This window comes from Astyanax mexicanus, chromosome 14 (assembly GCF_023375975.1).
Source record: "Astyanax mexicanus isolate ESR-SI-001 chromosome 14, AstMex3_surface, whole genome shotgun sequence".
Classification (NCBI taxonomy): domain Eukaryota; kingdom Metazoa; phylum Chordata; class Actinopteri; order Characiformes; family Acestrorhamphidae; genus Astyanax; species Astyanax mexicanus.
Window position 1 is genome coordinate 12,692,060 of NC_064421.1, and position 15,794 is coordinate 12,707,853.

The 15,794-nt window shown below is 38.2% G+C and overlaps 1 protein-coding gene across 6 annotated transcripts in view; it reads left to right on the forward strand.

The window, feature by feature from the left end:
- The first annotated feature begins 1,427 nt into the window (after positions 1 to 1,427).
- Positions 1,428 to 15,794, forward strand: part of myt1lb (myelin transcription factor 1-like, b) — a 196,315-nt gene continuing 181,948 nt past the window's right edge. For 2 of the 6 annotated variants that reach the window (XM_049463881.1, XM_022673124.2), the window contains exon 1: positions 5,152 to 5,705. The gene's annotated coding sequence lies outside the window, so the exon portion shown is untranslated. Of the gene's footprint in view, positions 1,550 to 2,041; positions 2,149 to 5,120; positions 5,706 to 15,794 lie in introns of those variants that run through there. The other 4 variants (XM_049463879.1, XM_049463883.1, XM_049463882.1 and 1 more) reach the window with 4 other exon arrangements.

Sequence of the window (15,794 nt, forward strand, 5' to 3'; positions counted from 1 at the left end):
CAGTCGCTAGTAAATCTTAGTAAAGCTACAGACAGAGTGTATCTTGACTAACTCCACTAACCTGTCGACTTCTCAGCTCTTTGTAGAGATCAGGGTGCTTGTCTGCTAAATGAATGAGCGAAATATGATCAGAATTATGTTAAATAACACTGTAACATAGAAGCATAGAACTATTATTTAATTAAAATGATTTTTAAGAACAGCTAAACACAGTGCTGCAGGTCAAACGCGGAGGCGTTCACGTGCGAGAGAGAGACAGAGAAATTGAGTGAGAGAGCGAGAGTGAGAGAGAGAGAGATTTGCGTGTTCTGATGTGAGCTACTCACAGGTAAAGGTTCTATTTTATCTCCTCGTGCTCATATTCTAGTCCCACACATAACTCTGCAGCTCCCTCAGTGTTTTCTGTCGTATTTTGCGGCTAGCGCGAGCGCTTACAACTAACACCGCGTAGCGCGAGGTGCCGCCGCGCTTGTGCCGAATCCGCTACTGAATCCGACTCCCGCTTCGCGGACAGAATCGGCACAACCCCCCCCCCCCCCCCCCCCCCGCTGTACAACTGCGGGAGTGAAAACAGCGCTAATACATAAAGTAGTTTAGTTTCACTTTCAGTTTTCGTTATTTTATTTAAAAATAAAAATATAAATAAAAAACAGATGCCTACATCTCAGACTATTTTCCCACACTTCACTCCTCGCGCCCGTTTTGTTCACAAGTCGCGGACGAGAGACATCTGTTATTTTAGCCGTCGCCATTCTACACTCGCTGCTGCTCTGCTGGCTTGCGCGTGAATCGATTCATTTGTTCAGAACACTAAGTTTATCTGAATCCTGCCACACCGACTGCTGCGGTGTGAATCAGTTTTCTTATGAACTGAATCAAATCGCGCCTACTAATTTGACTCATTTGAAGCTAGTGACTGGGCTATATACAGTATCGAAAGCATCGAACGCTAAAGAACCGAATCGTTTGTGATGACGTAGTATCGAAAAAGAATCGAACCTTCGGTACACCGTGCAACTCTATAATAGTATAACAGCATAATCATAATGTGGCAAAATAAATAATATAGCATAAAATAATATAATGCAACAAAAAATATTGCAGAATATTTAGTGCATGCATATAAACTGCAAACTAAAACAATTATACAATAAATACACCTAAAGCTTCACAGTAAATAATGGACTACTTTTAAGAAAGAACAGCCCTAATATCACGATATTTCTGTGTCACGATATATTGTATACGATATAATATTGTCCACCCCTAGTATAAACTAATGTTTTTAATAATGGTAGGTTTTCCTTCTACAACTACAATGTGTTATGTCTGTTCTCTGAAAATCTTAACAAAATGAAATATTCCTAAATAAATCAATATTAAATCATATAAATCATTGGTGATACCCATCTCTACTTTCAACCCACCCTCACTGCTGTCTTTCTTCACCCTTCCTTCCTCTTGTAATGCTGTGTACAGTGCCAGGACTCAGCAGCTGCTTGATTTCAGCACCGGGAGCTGTCCACTCTCTGAGCTTCAGCCCTGCACGGTAAACCAGTCAGGAGATAAATAATAGATACAGTAATAAACATGGGCTATCCTAGCCAAGCGTGCAATATTTTGACCTGCAGTGCATTCTTCTATCTTGGATTGGCATCATGTGACCTAAACCGCTTTAAAAACCGAATGCTGAGCTGACGAGGAGAGTCTACAAGTGAGGTCCAACAACTCAACTGAAGGATCTAGAGAGATCTTCTTCAGAGGAACGACCTCAGATGTCTTTATACGTATTCTTTTTCTCCTCGTGCAGCTCTGCACTCTGAGAGAAGATATGTTGACAGTGATGTTATCTTGGCAGAGACAGGGTGCACAGAGTGGCAAAGTGCTTAATGCACGGGTGCCAATCACACATATGTGGATGGTGTAAGATACAGTTGATAAACAGTGTATGGATAATTAAATAGTTGTGATGTAAATACAATTATTCAGAGAAATCTGGCGTAAAAAGGTACAAGCTTAGTGACTTGGATTTCCCTTGCAGATGCTGGGAGGGAAGCCGGCGATTGTGATGTCTACAGCCATTTTATTTAATACCATCAGAGGACCTACAACCATCAGGAGACTTACAGGTGTTTTGAGTCATTTCAGGTAATGCTGACAATTATATAATAGTTGTTAATCTGAAAAACAGAAAATATTTTTCTAGGCACTATTTTGCCTAACAACACCCTGATGTATCCTTCTGGTATTACAAATCTCATTACTGTGCTGTCACACAAACCTTATACACTACTAGTGCATCTCAGAAAGTTGGAGTATTATTGAAAAGTTACTTTATCTTAAGTAATTCAGTTTAAAATTTAAAACTCATATATTATATATGGATATAGATGTATTACACACAACAATAAAGCAGCCAAATATACCATAGCAACACTTCAACAACCACCTAGCAACACCGGAGCTACCAGCTATACCACAGCAACACCTCGGCAACCACCTTACAACATCTTAGCCACCAGTAGGAATAAATTCAGCAGCAAAACAAGTCTGTGTTCAGTGTTCTCTGTAGTTTTATAGTAAAGAATGGCTATTCATTTTCAGCAACACCTAGCAACTACCAGGAACCACTCACTAAACACTTCTGCAACCAACCAATTCCTATAGCAACCACATAGCAACACCTTAGCAACCCGTGGAAATATCTTTAGTTCTGTGTTTTTCACACACTTTTTCTCACACAAAATTATTATTTTTGGCCAACAAACTTCATGTATTCCTCCAGAGCAAGCTCTAATCCACAGCCATACTCACCAGCACTCATCTGTTTATTATTTTTTCACTGCTTATTCCTCCCATTTTCAGCAACACCCAGCAAGTACTTGGAACCCACCTGGAACAACCCAGTAAACACCTGATACACCAGGTGTACACCTGGTACCTTAAAGAAACAGGCAGCCAAGTAGTTTCTATAGCAACCACAAAGCAACACCTTAACACCCAGTTTAAACCACTTTAGCCTCGCAACAAGTCTGCGTTTCTTACAGGAAATGCAATTTTCTAGTTTATGCTGGCTTTAATTGGTGGAATCAGTAATCAGTGACGGCCGATTCTGAACAGGGCTTTAAGAAGTTCATGTGTGAAGGGAAACTGAGCCTAAACAGTCCTGTTGGGGTTGATCTTTGTGCTTGTTGGCCTTGTGTGCTGAAATGTCAAGAAGTGTAGCTTTAGCTGACCTGTAATTAATTTATCGGAAATCACTGATGGGGACTTTGTTGGGGCATTGTTTGGAAACATATCTGCCTGGACGTTGTTGTGTAATTGGTCTCACAGGGTAATCCGTTTAAACGAGCCATTAGAGATAAATGAGGCCTTCGCCCCTGTTATTCCTCGTGAAGTCAGAGGGATGGGAACTTGCGGGCTCTCGCATTTCCATATCGGCACGGTTTTAGCGGTAAAACAAGCGCGGAGGATAAAAACAAACCCTGGTGCTGAAGACGAGCAGCAGTAATGAGGCCTGTTCTGCAACCGTGGTGTGTTGGGGAAGGTGTGGGATATCCTTTGTCTAGGCAGGGACAGATCATCTCTCTCTCTCTCTCTCTCTCTCTCTCTCTTTCTCTCTCTCTCTTTCCCTCTCTCTCTCCGGTATGGGAAATTGCCTGGCAGTACGGATTGGCTGGTTCCTAAGCCAGTTATCTTGCCACTTCACAGTGCTGCTACTTTGCCGGAGTTCAAAGCCCTGAGTGAGGGAGGACATTAATTAGCTGTGGCAGGCCGCTCTTCTGGGTGCTGTTGGTAAGGGTTACATACGGGTCTGTGCTGGGAAGCTACAGCACTGCTACAGTCCTGCTAAAGATGTGTATGTATTCCAAATTCCCTCATAGCAAGTTAAATACAGCACTGCAGACACATCTCTCTCTCTCTCTCTCTCTCTCTTTCTCTCTCTCTCACACACACACACATACACACTCAGACCACGGGACCTATGGGGTTGGCACTGATGCCTGGAGCAGACAGCCTGCAGCTCAAAAACACACACGCACACACACTCAAAAAGAGAGATTAAAAGAAAGCGCGAGAGACATAGTCTCATAAATAGAGTGACAGACAGCAAGACATAATGTATATATAGAGAGAGAGAGAGAGAGAGAGAGAGAGAAAGACATATATTAATATATATCTCCCAGTGTTCCTCTGTCTCTCTCACTATATGTCCATTCATATGTTTTTCTGTCTGTCTCGTATGTCCCTCTATTTATCTATATGTTTCTATATGTCTCTGTCTATTTCTCCAAAAATGTCTCTCTATAGGTAAAGGTACCTAATTGTATGTCTATCTATGTCTGTTATCACTCTACATCTTTTTATATGTGTCTATCAGTCTAGATGTTTCTAAATATCTATTTTTCTAAATGTGTGTATAGATAGATAGATAGATGAAGAGACATATTGATAGACAGAGGCAGATATAGAAGGAGAGAGAGACAAATATAGAAACATGTATATAAATGTATATAAACATGTATATAAACATGTACATAAATAGACATATATATAGAGAGAAATATATACATAACATACATACATATACAGATAGATACATAGATAGATATTTAGAAACATCTAGACTTAAAGGCACATAAAAAGAGATATAGAGTGAAAACAGACATAGATAAACATACATATAGGTACATATATACAGACGTTTTTGGAGAAATAGACAGAAAAACATATGGATAGACATATAGCAAGAGAGATAGAGGAACACTGGGAGACATATATAGAAAAAATGAGAAAGGTATAGAGAGATATTAACAGCAACTTCACTTAAAACACTTCAATTCTACATTCCATTCAAATTTTACTATTTATCTCTCTGTCTCTCTCTCTGTCTCTCTCACACACACACACACACACACATATATAAACACACATAAATCACATAAAAACATATAAAGTGCGGTATCATTAGGATTGCTGATCTTCTGGCTGAGCTTCACGCGCCTGTTCCTTTGTCTGTGTGTATATATGTGTGTGTGTGTCTGTGTGCATGCGCGTGTGTGTATGCGCGTGCAGGAGGAGCTGCAGGCTGAGCTGAGGATGTGAGAGGCATGATGCTGAGGGGAAGGCTCCACTGCCTCTCTTCCCTCTCTTCCTCTGCGCACGCTCTCTCTTTCTCTCTCTCTCTCTCTCTCTCTCTCTCTTTTTCTCTGTCTGCTGTCTCCTCTCTGCCCATCCTTGCTTTGCTTTCCATCGCTCCGCCTCATTGGTGCTGCCCCCATTCCATTCCTTCTTCTCCCCTCCCTCCCTCTCTCTCTCTCTCTCTCTCTCTCCCTCCCTCTCTCTCTCTCTCTCTCTCTCTCTCTCTTTGCACAGTCTCCTCCGTTGCTTTCCGTCTCCCCTGCTCGCTCGCTCGCTCCCCGTCGGCTTTTAACCCACCTCCCCCTCCCCCCCATCACCACCACGCGCACCACCCCTCCAAAAATGATGAGCATACAGGGGGGCTAAAGAAGTTTCCAGCGTGCGCGCTCTGAAAACGCACGAGAGGAGGAGAGAGAGGAAGAAAGAGTGTGAGAGCCTGAGAAACAAGAAAAAGAAGACGACTACTGAAGAAAGAAAAGAAAAAGAGAGAGGAAGACAATCAGGAACGATAAAAAAAGAGGAGGAGGAGGAAAAGTTTGAGAGAAGACAGCGTTCCAGCACTGGTGGGTTCCTCTCTGTTGTTGTGGGTTTCTGTCAGTTCTGGTGGGTTCCTCTCTTGGTTTTGGTAGAGTTATGTCTGTTTTGGTGGATTTCTGTCTGTTTTGGTGGATTTCTGTCTGTTCTGGTAGTGCTTTGTCTGCTCTGATTGGTTTCTGTCTGCCTTGGTTGGTTTTTGTCTGTTCTGGTTGGATCCTCTTCTGATTTTGAAAAGGTTCTGTCTGTTCTGGTGGGGTTCTGTCTGCTTTAGTGGATGACTGTCTGCTCTGGTGGGTTTCTGTCTGTTCTGAAGGCTTTCTCTATTAGTTTTGGTAGAGTTATGTCTGGTCTGTTGGGGGTTTTGTCTGTTCTTATAGTTTCCTCTTTTGGTTTTGGTGAAATTCTTTCTCTTCTGGTGTGTTTGTGTCTGTTCTGTTGGGTTTCTCTCTTGGTTATGGAAAAGTTCTCTCTGTTCTGGTGGGGTTTTCTCACTTCTGGTGAGTTTCTGTCTGTTCTAGTGGGTTCCTCTCTTGGTTTTTGGGGGGTTCTGTCTGTTCTACACTTTTTGAATTGGTGGGTTTCTGTGTGTTTTGATGAGTTATTTCTAAACTATTACTGCTTTTGCTCTGGCTTTGGATGACATGTCTTGCTTTGCTGCAAATATCTGAATATAGTGAGTGAAACAGAGACTGAGACTGAGACTTATGCTCTGATTGGAGGAGTTGACTCTAACTGGTTAAAAAGACCACTAGAGAAGATCACTAACTCTCTAGGCTGTAGGCTGGATCTTGAAGGATAGAGTCTTGAGGGTTCTGCTGTTATCTAGGCTGAAGTCTTGAGGATTCTCCTGTCTTCACATACTTCTACTTTTGTCCACTTGTTTTTTTATTTCTCTCTGCATGTGGCTCAGAGGGGCAGCAGGTAGATGTTCCTTATAGTTATCAGCTCAGTTGATTTTACATGCACTTCACTCTCTCCTTAACTTTGTTTGTATCCCCCCAGCCTCATTGTGTAAGCTGAATAGTGAGAGTGAAGAAAGTCAAGTGAAGCTAAACTTGGCTAAAGAGTAGAGATGCAACTATTGCAGCTGTTTTTATTGCCAACTAATCTGTCAATTGTAAGTAATTTTTCAATTAGTCGAATATTTTTTTCTGTCATGCCCTCAATCTCTGCTTCCTGTTTCAATGCATGTTTTACCTGCTCAAGTTTGCACACCTGTGATTGTCACAATTTCAAGTCGACATCATTTCTTTTTTTACCAATTATATCAACTAATCCTTGTACCCCTACCAGAGAGAATTGATATCATGTCATAACTCTTGCATTGTGAATGGTCTCCAGAAGCTTCCCTATAAACACCATGATTTTTGAAGGCTTTGAAACTATAGCACTCTTAGAACATTTGCTGATCTGTGGGACATATGGGTACCTGCAGTGGGTGGCAGGTGAAAGAATTTTGGTTTGTTGAATGAGTAGGGACATTGCCTATGTCAGTTATTATTTTTCGTTTTGCGTAGTGTGTGTACATTCCTATGGGTTCCACTGTATGTTGTACCAAATAACAACCATTTCTGGTGGAACTTATACAGTACAAACCCGAAATGCATTAAATCCAATGGCGAACTACTCTACTGTATATGGATCCAAATATAAGAGGATTTGTAGCAACGTAAACCCAGTTTCTGGAAACTACATATTGATTTTCCATGTTTTTAGCAACATTGTTGGCCAGTCTTCAGTTCGGTTCACTGTACCTTTAGTAACAGCTAAATTTCAAGAGGTGCAGGTCAGCTTATTGACTTTGGTTGCATTTGGATTCAACAACTTAGATTTAAGTATACATTGAAGACCCAGTAGATTGCAGCATCTCCAGCAGCTGTAAACTACAGTATTTATATATTTCTTAGTCTGATGAAGATTTACAGATTTCTAATGTGATAGGTGTGTCCTTAGTGGCTTAGTGTCTATTGGACAGTTTCGTAAAGAAAAAAAAACATATGACAAATATATGACAGCACATAAGTCAGATGCGGCAAGAGGTGGAGCAAGTACCTCAGGCCTTGGCAGGTGGAGACTAGAGCATTTTTTAAAATTAATTTGCATTAAAAAAGAAACTAATGCAAGTTTTTTTTAATGTATCACGTGCATTACCACAATGATGTTACCAGCACTTATTGCAATATATAGCTCTGAAAAAAGTAAGAGACAATTTAAAGATGATGTTTTTCCTTGATTTTAGCAAATTGAAAACCTCTGCAATATAATCAAGAGGACGATGGATGATCATAAGCCATCAAACCAAGCTGAACTGCTTAAATATTTGCACCAGGGGTAAAGGCATAAAGTTATCCAAAAGCAGTGTGTAAGACTGGTGGAGGAGAACATGCCAAAATTAAAACCAGGGTTATTCCACCAAATATTGATTTCTGAACTCTTAAAACTTTTTGATTAAGAACTTGTTTTTTTTTTTTTTTTTTTTTGCATTTTTTGAGGTCTGAAAGCTCTGCGTCTTTTTTGTTATTTATTCTCATTTTCTGCAAATAAATGCTCTAAATGACAATATTTCTAATTGGAATTTGGGAGAAATTTTGTCTGTAGTTCATAGAACAAAACATCAATGTTAATTTTACTCAAACATATACCTATAAATAGCAAAATCAAAGAAACTGATTCAGAAACTGAAGTGGTTTCTTCATTTTTTTCCAGAGTTGGATATTGAAGAAAAAAGATTGCCTTTTTAAATAGGGTTTGTTGATGCTTTGCATGTGTTAGAGCCGTCCACCCGGCGAGCCAGCCTGCGATCTCTCTAATCTGTAATTCAATCCACAGGATATAAAGTGAAGTATTGTAGTTTGGCCGTGAGACAAAGTGCACTTTAGACTGTAGCGAGTGCTAATGGTCCATCTCCAGAGCAGCCGTACTGTACGGTACTGGTTTGAAGTCTGCGAGAAGGCCGACTGACCTTATCTCAGAAGTTAAACACACAAACTTCCTGCAGGATCACTGAGGGAACACTGGGTCTTGATGCAGCTGACACTGGGTACTGCTGTAGCTGTACGGGTATATACCTGGTTAGCGACCCGCTAACAGGCTCAGATAAAGACACGAATGCAAGCGCATAAGCTGCTCTGACATGTACAAACAGATAGCTGTGTGTCTATATTGATGTTGAACAATCAGAGTACAGTCCCGCTTCCCGCTTTCATAAGAACAAACATCTACATGCTCAGAAGTGGAGGCACAGAGTGCGATCTTGATCATCTACACACAAATATGGATCCAAACACACACTCTCACACACACCCTTTTTGAAGATGGTTGCTGAAAAATGTAACATGGATTTGTGGATACACTGTATATTCGTAAGTCTGTCATGATAATGACTATGCTATCAAGTTATTTGAGTTATTTAATAATTTGCTAACACTTTACAATACAAGCCACAAATAACATTTCTTACTACTCGTCTACTCTTAGTTATAAACATTGTTAAATGGTAAAATAATGTTTGAACTAATTATTAATTGACATTGATTAAGACATTATTCAACATGACTACATTTGAATGCTTAATAATATTGTAAATAATAATAATAATAATAATAATAATAATAATAATAATAATAATAATAATAATAATAATAATAATAATAAATATAATAAAATATCTAATATTGTCTTAACAAGTGTCTGTTAATAATTAGTTGAGACATTCTACTGTAAGCACTTAATGTTAATCAATGTACTCTTATTGTAAAATAATCTAAGTATCTATACTTGGTGAGTATGATATGCCAAAAAACTGATTTTATTTTATGTATGTTTTATTTATTTACATCATCTAACCATAAATACAAACTTTAATGTCTAAATATTCTTAAATATAAAAAGTAATGTTATTAAAAGTCATGTTTAAATGTCATATTTTGCTATTGTACTATAATTAGACTTTATAAGTGGTCTTAAAATGACAATAATATATTTTTTTGCAATTATTTCTGGGCAAGGTAGGGCAAGGCAAGTTTATTTATATAGCACGTTTCATACACAATAGTCATTCAAAGTGCTTTACAAATTAGAAGTCAAGTCAAATAATAAAAAAAACATGTAAAAGAATAACAATAAAAATGGAAATAAAAAATAAAATAAGAATAAAGCATGAATCAAACATGATTTAAACAATATATTTAAAAGAAGGAAAATTAACAAAATTAAAAATAAAATAAAAGTATTATTACAGAATAAAAGTGTGCAAAGTGTCTAGTGTTGGGGCTCTTCTGAGATCATATAATTTCCAAAAATACAAGTCTGAATGAAAGGCCCCTCTGTGTGTGTGCGTGTTTGTGTGTGTGTGTGTGTGTGTGTGTGTGATATACAGTGGACTAATAAGACTTCTTATAAGCAGTATTTCTTCATGCTGTCTCTGTAAGGAAGTTTTCAGCACAGTAGGAGAAATTCTTATCAACCCGTCTGCAATCATTTAAGACAGATGGTTCAATTAGCAGTTATTCCGGCTAATTGCAGCATGGCCACATTACCTTTGTTTTGAGAGATAACTGAATTACGAACGACGGTGAGATGTACGCTACTCTACAAGTTTCATTCATTACTGTCGTTGTTGTCGACACACTTGGAATCCTGGGATCCTCCTAAGGGGCTTGTTTTAACCGCTGCAGCACAAACCTGAAACGTTGTCAATCGCATTTGTGTAAAAGTCAAACCACCATAAAATCCTGTAATTAGCAAGTGCGGAGCGTTTTGATGAGGTATCGCTGCAGTCGTTTATTTCTTTGATCAGATTTCAGTGTGTGTTTTTTTACTATTCAATTAATAAATAACCAGAGGATGGAGTGAGATGGGAACTCTGCATTTGTTCAGCTTCATTTTTCTTTAAATTGTATTTTTTAAGAGATTTTAGGTGGTGATTGATTTAGAGTACAAAAAGCAGCAGGAGATAGGATTGTGTCTCATGACTTTTGTCTTGCCCCATTAAAGCTAACGAACATTACACTGACCTGTGTATTTAGTCTCCTGTATTGAATGTGGCCGGTCACGATCATTATCACCCATAGTGGACCCATTATCTGGTCTCAACCATACTATGATAATTCACATCCCCTTGCCATAAGCACACTGACCAGTAGTCAACCTCGCTCACAAGATAACACCTCACAACTACATACACATGTATACACAAACATGTTGTCTGTGGGCTGTCCATCGATTACAGAAAAATGACTAAATAATTGCACAATTTGCTGTGATTAAGGGCAATTAATCAATCACATGTCTTATGTCTTTGTATGTGTGTTTGAGGGAGAAAGAGACACAGAAAAAGAAAGAGAGAGAGAGATGAAAGAGAGAGAGAGAGAGAGAGAAAGAGACAGAGAAAGACAAAGAGAATCAGATTGAAAGGAACGCAGAGAGGAGAGAGTTGTAGCAGCATGAGTGTTAGTTATGAGATTTAATCCATATTTCAATATAAATAAAAAGACAGTAGTGACTGTGTTAAATCACTAAATAAAATCACTGTGTGACACATATGTCACCAGGCTCTTTGAAACAAGTGAAATATGCAAGAATGTTGGGTCCAAACTTGGTAAAATATAGTTTCCAAATGAGTCTGCTTGGGTTAATGCAAAAATGTTGACAGCACTGATAAACTTAACGCAGGGTTAGGCGCTTGTACTGTTTTTCCTTTTTCTCTTTCTCTCTCTTTCTCTCGTGCTGTCTGTGTGTTTGTCTCTCTCTTTCTGAGATATTATAGTCTATATATTATATATGTATATTATAATATATTTTATTATATTATAATGATCTACTCTGCTATACTATTATTACTGTCCCCTCACAATAATACTGGGAATTTCCAGCTTTAAAAAATATATTAATGATTTTTAGTTAGTTTTTAAGTGATTGACATCACTAATATATTTTAATTTTAGCAATCTAATACTTATATTTATTAAGCACTGAAATGCATCCAGTAATATGCTTAGAAAGTTCAAGCAATGCTGTTGTCGACAGTAGAAGAGAACCCTGGTTTCAAGCATTTAATAAAAAAAGTGCTCGAGCCGCGTTACAACATTCCATCCCAAAAAACAAAACATTGTCATAATGAAGATCCATATTTATTATGAAGGTAATAAAGGTGCGGCTACACAGAATGCCCAGCCTCTTTATTTTTTCCATCCACCGTACCAAAAACCAAACTGTGATTTTTGTGTATTGTTACACCCCTAACATATAGACATATGCAGTATATATAAACAAACACATAGCGCATATACAGTAGATACCCTTAGAATCCCATTTGTAGCTACAGATACTAGGCCAAGGCTCAGAGACGGGCTGCTCTGGACTAAAATAACAGGCTTATCATGGGAGCTTGTTGAGCATGGGAGAGCGCCTCGCTCCTCCGGACTGCACGGCGCAGCGGAGAGATAGAGCAATGTGATTAAATTATGTAGGGATAGCCCTCAGTCACTGTGACCTGAGTTCCGGAAAAGCCCTCCCGCCTCAGATACCACTCAGCCAGCCCTCGTACGCTGCACTCATAACACTCTCAGTCAGACGGAGGGATGAGATGCTGAGCCGTCTCAATAATATAACTCCTTCCCAAATACAAACGGCCTTGTTTATGCACTGCCTGAGACTCGCTGCTGAATCTACGGTATGTAGATTTCGAGACACACAGCAAGTGAATGATCTGTGTTTTACTAGGGGTGAAAATCAAAGGGCATCTCATAAAATGGTATTATTATGGTAACTTGACCACAATAATGATGATATCATGATACTGTGATTTTGCAATACTCGTATATCGTAAGACAATTTTCTACGATGCTTCACAATACTGTGATATTCAATATATTGTAAGACAATTCTCAAAGATACTCCAGGATACTGCGTATATATATATATATATATATATATATATATATATATATATATATATATATATATATATATATATATATATATATATATATTGTATAGTATATATAAGACCGGTCTCTATGATATTTTGCAATACACTTATTTTGCGATACTCAATATATCACAAGATGATTATGATACTTTGCGATACAGTGATTCTGTGATACTCAATATATCGTAAGACAATTCTCTATGATACTTTGCGATACATTGATTCTGCAAGACCTAATATATTGTAAGACAGTTCTCTACGATACCTAATGAGTGTGATATTGTGATACTCAAAATATCGTAAGACATTTTTCTATGATACTTTACGATAGGGGTGGGTAATATTATATTGTATATAATATATCGTGACACAGAAATATCATGATATTAAAAATCCATATCGTGATAATAGGGCTGTTCTGTCTTAAAAGTAGTCTATTATTTACTGTGAAGCTTTAGGTGTATTTGTTGTTTAATTGTTTTAGTTTGCAGTTTATATGCATGCACTAAATATTCTGCAATATTATTTGCTGCATTATATTATTTTATGCTATACTATTTATTTTGCCACATTATGATTATAATGTTATACTGTTATACTATATTCCTGAAATGAATGAATTATTTTAGTTTTCCTATATCGCCAAGTATATCGTTATCGCAAAAATACCCTGAAATATCGTGATATTATTTTAGAGCCGTATCGCCCACCCCTAGTTCATGATACTGTGATTCTGTGATACTCAATATATCGTAAGTAAAATTCTCTATACATGTTACTTTTCACGCTTTGTGTTCATGGAAGTGCGTGTGTGTTGCCTGGTGCTTGATGAAAACGTGTCCCTTGCAGACCAAGGTGTGCATTAAAAAGAGAGAGAGGCTTGGGTGGCCACTCAAGTACTGTCATGACTGCAGACTGACACATAGACTGACAGATAGACAGCCTGACAGAAACTGATGCCCAATGTAGTGCATTCTAATGAATGTCTACACACTGGACACATTTCTGTATTTAGTTACTGTGTAGATTACACACTTATAGGTTGAATTAACAGTTTGAACTAGGGTCTGACAGGGATTAAGCCTAGTCTTGGACTACACAGTATATTAAATGGAGTTTCTATTGAAAGAACCTTTACATTTTATAGCTTTAACATACCTCATTCTGTGGCAAAAAAAATAACGTATACATGATCAAAATGTGACTTAATAGTGATATTAAGACAATGTGATTTAATAATCCAAATTTAAGGGTCCAGCCATTAGATTTGACATTTCAATAGTTTTTCCTGCTAGTTATTACATGAGTTATACCATTGCAAATATATTAGTATGAATATGTAAAATGTAACATCATATGATTGTATTACTTTCTTGATGAAAAGGTTCTTTACAATTACACTTACTGGACAGGGATCTATATGGATTCAAAATTGTCCAGTCTATGGCATCCTTTAAAGAACCCTTTGTAGCACCTTTACCTTTATTTATATAGGAGGAAGTAGGTGTATGATACAAGAACCTCAGGTCTTTCTTAGTGAATCTCCAGAAAATCTTGCAGATTAGTCAGAGCTGACTTTGTTTAATACTTAGATGTTTGGTTTTAGTTACAGTTTAAACAAATGAGGAATTAAAAGTATGGATTTGTAGTGAGGACCCACATAGATGGTTAATAAAGATGAGTCTAATAATCTAATGACCAGTTAAACCTTTAGGGTCAGTTTCCCAGACATGGATTAAGCCTAGTCACAGACTATATTTTCCTTTCCATTGAAAATCTCCATTTAAAATCCATGTCTGGGAAACTGCCCCTTAATGATCAAAGTGTCAAAGAGATTTGATTTGCCCTCGTGATTGACCGTCAGTGTCATCAGTAATCTTGAAGAATTGAGAGTTTGTCTTTTTTTTGAGTGAGAACACAGTAGAGTATTTTTAGTTACTAAATCAGTGAAACGCTTGGAATAAGGGAGGCTAAATCCCCCCAAATCAAATGACGGAGTGTCAATATTTACCGTTCCGCAGGGAGGGAGCGGGTTACTCCTGGAACGGCTGCCGCTCGGGCGCCGATGCTTATCGGCCACCAGGCGTGAAGGCCGTTTGAGTGATTGAGTTCATGCTTGCCACGCGTAACGCTTAAAATTTCTCCTCTATTCGCTCTTCCTCAACAAGAGGGGCCCGTTCACTCCCCGCCATTCACGCAGGGAAAACATGATCTATATCCACACGGCAGGGGCAATTAAAAATCAATCTGGACTTGGGTGCAGGGCTAGAAATGGGAAGTGCAGAGTGCGGAGAAGAGGGTGATTAATGCCGCTCTCACCTTGTGCCATAACAAGCCCCCACAGGCATTCATCTCACGGCCCGGCTCACCTGCGCCGGCCGCTGCCACTGTCGCAATCACACAGTGTCAGAAAACAGTGGGATTTGCATGAGTTATCTGCTCTGTGGCCATGTGATAGCGCAGCTCTGAGGGGCGGGCCAAACTCCCAGCCAGATCCCAGAGAGACTGCTCGCGCAACTGCCCGCACTTGTCCTTGTTTGGAGTCTTTTCCTATATAAAGTGGGAGGATTGGGGATTACCAGTCTGTTTCTATATGGGTGGGCTTCTTTTTGGTCAGGCTTATTAGTATTAGTGAGTGCACTATTCCGTAACAAGACAGCTGCCAGTGGGACCTATTATATTCCTGTTAAATAAATATATTTATATTTCTGTTATATTCTGCTATGTGCTTATATGTAAGGGTCCATGGTTTAAAAGCAGAGAGAACATAAGTAAAATATATCATTAAAACCATTTACCCCTTTCTGAATCGTAGGAACGTGTTTGTTATATAAAGTTTGCTTCTTTAGTTTTGTAGCAATCTTATTTCATTTGCTTATTTGGTTTCTAACATTGAATTATATTAACTATAGTTTTACAGTAGCTATACTTTTTATGTTTAATTATTCATTATTTATTCATTGTTTGACAGTAATGATGAGCTAATAGCTGTGTTTGTTTCTATGTCCCATGCTTTAGAGTTAGGGCTCATCTGAAAATACTGCAAGAAATATCTTGCTGTCATTATATATATTATACATAATATATATAATATATAATACATATAGATGTATTTACTGTATTTATAAGTAAAGGCATCTCTATTACGTTCAAAAACAACAACTTATGCATTAACAGAGATATT